General features: G+C 59.1%; 1 pseudogene; it reads right to left on the bottom strand.

The window, feature by feature from the left end:
• Positions 1-506: 506 nt before the first annotated feature.
• Positions 507-3,360, bottom strand: LOC149744284 (uncharacterized protein CXorf49 homolog pseudogene; annotated as a pseudogene).
• Between the last annotated feature and the right edge of the window lie 911 nt (positions 3,361-4,271).

Raw genomic sequence — 4,271 nt, 5'->3', positions numbered from 1 at the left:
GCAAGTCTACACCCGGAGCAGCTGTTTGGGGCACTGCCACCGATCAACCCGGCCGCACAAACCCCACACAGAGGATGATGTGGCTCAAGGCCAGCCCTGCCAGCACCCCGTCTCCTGTGGGAGAAGCTGCCTGGGAGCAAGGCTGTGCCCCCAGCCGAGACAGAGGCAGAGGTTTCTGTCCTCAACCCCTCTTCCCTCCCCTCATATCAAACCCACGACACTCACCTGAGGGGGCAGGCCCCCTGGGCATGACTTCTCCCTGGTTCAGGGCCAAGGGTTCTGAGTTTCCTGGATCTTGGGGGCCTCTGGTGTTGACGTCGCCACTGCTGGCTTTTCTACGATGCATGCGCAGACAAGATGTCCCTGGCCTGTGAGTTAGCAGCTGAAACAAAATTTCTCACCGATTTGGACTAAGGAAGTGTGTGTGTGTGTGTGTGTGTGTGTGTGTGTGAGAGAGAGAGAGAGAGAGAGAGAGAGTGTGATTCGGGCCAGGGTGAGGCAGGGAATTGGGAAGGGAATTGAGAGTCTGATAACATTAGCACTTTCTCCCTCAGTCAGCCCCAGGGCAGCCGGCAGAGCTGATCTAGGGACAACAGTGGACACTGAGAAAGCCCAGGCCCCCGGCAAGGAAGGTCTGGGGAACAGCTAGGAAGGAGGATTCAGGAAGCTGGTGAGTCAAAATACTGAGGCTTTCCGGGGAAGCTTTTAAGGGATCCCCCGACGGAATTCAGCTACCAGCCCTCCCTTCCATCCCAGCCCAAGTCTCTCAGAGGAGGCTGGAACGAGGTCAAGGGTGGAGAACAGGGCCCAGGACACCCGACGTGCTACCTTAATGTTTGTCCCTAGGAAAAGGAGCCCGATCTGGCATCGTAATGACCCAGTGACCGAGGGGCACCCAATGTGGACCCCTGAGGGGTGGACAGAGGCAGCATGGGTGAAGACGTGTGCCCTGGGTGCTCTTGGGGGGGAAGAGTGGGGAGAGAGGAGGAGCATGGCCTACTCACTTGGCCCTTTGGGGCTGGGTCTCTATTTGGGTCCTTATCTTCTCCCGCCACCGCCTCAGACTCCCTTGCCCACCTGACCACGGATTTCTTCCCAGCGCCGCTATGCTTGGACTATTTGGTTCCCGAAAGGCCAAGGTATAACTCTTGGGTCTCCCAGGCTGCGGAATACCAGAGATTGGGGGGAAGGTGGCCGGTTCCACAGGAGTTGCCGAGATTCGCTGCCCCCGGGAACGGAAGGTTCCCCCCAGGGCAAGTTTGGATGCTCCCACGACGGATTTCTTCTCCTGGGCTTCGTTCTTCCTAGGAGTGACCCGCGGCAGGCCAACTGCAGCAGCAGCAGAAACAGAAGCAGCAGCAGCAGCAGCAGCTCCCGGGTAGCTGGGCTTGCTGCCCCCCTTCCCCCACAGCGCGCTCTGCATTTTCTTAAGGGAAGAGATGCCCTGCTCTCCCACGCCCTGCCTTTCCACAACCGAAGAGAGTCCTCGCGGAGCCGAGGACAGGGAAGAGCCTGTCACGTGAAGGAAATTCTCCCTGACTTGGAACTTCGAGTGTCTGGGAGTGTCCCCGGGATCCTCGGGTCTGCTGGGCTTGGCCTGGCCTCCTCCTCTGGGGTAAGTGCTCACCGTCATCAGCTGTGTCTCACTGAATTCATCTGAGGACTCGGAGTCGGACAGCAGCCAGGCTAGGCCTTCCGCGGAGCGCCGCTGGCGGTCCGCATCCACGTTCAATCTACGCTTAGCGCCTCTCTTAGGGTTCCCCAAGGCCCGGCCTGCTTCAGGCCCACCGAGGTGGAGAGGGCCGGCTGGAGCCGTCGGCGCCTCCCCACAGCTCTGGCCGGGCGCTCCTCGACCGCCGGGACTCGCCTCGAGGCGCAGTGTCAACACGGTGGACTCTTTGAAGGCGGTGGAGCTCTCCGGGGACGGGTACCTGAGGACGCCCAGCACGTCCTGGTCGGTCAGCTGCTGCAGGTTGGCCTCCTCGGCCTCCTCAGACTCCTCGATCAGGTCCAGGAGGTCCCTCGCGTGGTCATCTGGGGAGCCAGGTCCGCCTTCGCGGCCCCACAGCACCGGCCCTCGCGCTTCCAGCATCTCCCGCTTCGACTGGAAGCCCTCGGGGTCCAGGAAGCCGCCTCCGCCCTCGCCGCTCCGCGGCTCCCCAGGCTCAGGACCTGGGTCGGGTTCCCGCGGGACTGCGGGGCCGGCCGCGCGGACGCCGGCCCGCTCCCTGCCCTTTGGGCGGACACGCCTTCTCCACACATACACCTCATCCGGGGAGCTCATGTCGCGACCCGGGCGGCCCCGGAACCGGGGCGACGGTCGATGGCCCGAGTCGCGGTCGCGGTCACGGCGGGCTAGGCGGGCGGCGCTCAGAAGGCAGCGTCAGCCACTTCACGCGCCGCACGAGCTCGCCTCAAAAGAAAGGACGCGCCACTTTCAGCGCGCCTCCCACGCCCGCGCAGCAGCCTCCTCATTGGTCCGGCCCCCGCCAACCAGCGGGCGCCTTGTTCGCCCGCCCCCTCGAAGCCTAACCAATGGGGTCGAGGGCCCCTGGTTTGCTCCCAAGCCCGTGGGCGGTGCGGGCAGTTGGCTGGTGAAGGGGATGGTGGGAGTGCCTCCCTCTGTCAAGCCTCTGGGCCCGCCTCCTCCTGTCCCGCCTCCCCTTACCGGTTAGAGTCACAGCTCTGAGCCTCCGTTTCCCATGTACACAGGGGGTCGAGGGCGTCGGGGAGTGAGGGCGCCGGGCTCCAGGGGTGGTGAGGATGAAACGTCAAGATGGAGGCGCTGGATGCCTAGCACGCGCCGAAAGCATTTGCCAGCCTCCCTTCCACGGCAAGCCTTACGACCCAACAGTAGAATGCGCACAGGAGTCCCGCAGTCAGTGATCAGGGGTCGGCCAGAGAGCAAAGGGATCGTATTTTCGTTCTGTAAGGTCTCTGTCTCAACTGCTCCATCAAATGTGGCTCAGCAGACGTTATTGGCAGGCGGGTTTGCCGGATAGACTTGGGGTTGGCCTCGCTCCATCAGCCCTTCGCCCTCTCTGAGGCAAATTCAAAGAAGAGGAAATCGCCAGTAACACCCCAAAACATGCTCCCCACCGCTGATCCTGGAGATGTAAACTAAAACCACGAATCGGGTTTCACACAGTAGGTTGACAACCTTCAAAGAGCTTAACCATTCCGAGGGTGGGAGAGATTAGGAGCAAACCCCTGTGGCGGTGGTGCAAGAGACGCATTTGGGAGGTAATTTGGCAGAATCCATTGAAAGCCTCGTAGTGCTGGCACGGACTCTGTGCCTGGCACTCTTCTAAGCGCTGGGCGTAAATAATAATGCATCCTCGTGACACGCCTTTAACTATAGTACCAACTATTACTGGCCTCTTACCGGTGAAGAAACAGGCACTGAGAGGTTCGGCCACTGGCCCAAGGTCATTCGGCTCGTGGGGATCAGCGGCAGGATTGAAACCAATCAGTCTGACTCCAGAGTCCTTGCTTTTAGCCCAAGATCTTTAAAAGGAAGGAAAAAAGAATCTATTTCCTCTATGCTCCTGCAAGTCCGCTGCCTGGTACTTCTTCCGGAGACACGCTGGTACCTGTAGTGTACAAGAACACATGCACAAGGGTGTTGGTGATGGGAAAAACTGGGAACACTCCAAATTCCCGTCAGTAAGGAAATGGATGAATGCAACGTGGCTTAGCATCCAGTAGCATAAAGCGTGGCAGTCCAACGGAATGCATCAGGCCATTCTCACAGCTTTCGAAAGCATCCGCCTGACTTCAAACTGCAAGTTGCAGAACGATGGCTTTGGATTCACATTTGTAAGTTAAATCACTTGCGTGCGTGGGCACACGCACACACACCAGTCAATCCTATGTAATATATGAGAATTCATTTAAGTATATGTACAAGTATGTTTCAAAGTTTTGAAGGACGCACAACCAAGGCCTACCAGTTGTGATGGCGGTGGGTGTGGATAGCCAGGTGTCTCTCAGTTTTTCTTGGAACTGTCAGTTCTCAGTTCCCCTGAGCTGAGCAGTACTGATGTCTGGGGAGTGGTGCCTCCCTTGGTTTCTATACGGCCCATGGGTGTTAGAATTTCCCTTGTCTGCCACCCCACTCCTACTCTGACACCGCTCCATTCCTCCCATACCTTCCTTCTGCTCCTTCCCGTTCATACTCCTCTGTCTTCAGTCACCTCTCTCTCCTGCATCCTGCTCTGGCTGACGTCCTGGAGAGTCCTGGGGTGTCTGAAACCCTCTTGCCTGTGGAA

This window comes from Delphinapterus leucas, chromosome X (genome assembly GCF_059928025.1).
Source record: "Delphinapterus leucas isolate spDelLeu-1000000601 "Yukka" chromosome X, BTC_Dleu_Yukka2, whole genome shotgun sequence".
NCBI lineage: Eukaryota > Metazoa > Chordata > Mammalia > Artiodactyla > Monodontidae > Delphinapterus > Delphinapterus leucas.
Note: the sequence above shows the minus strand (reverse complement) of the source record. Positions and strands in the feature narration are given on the sequence as shown.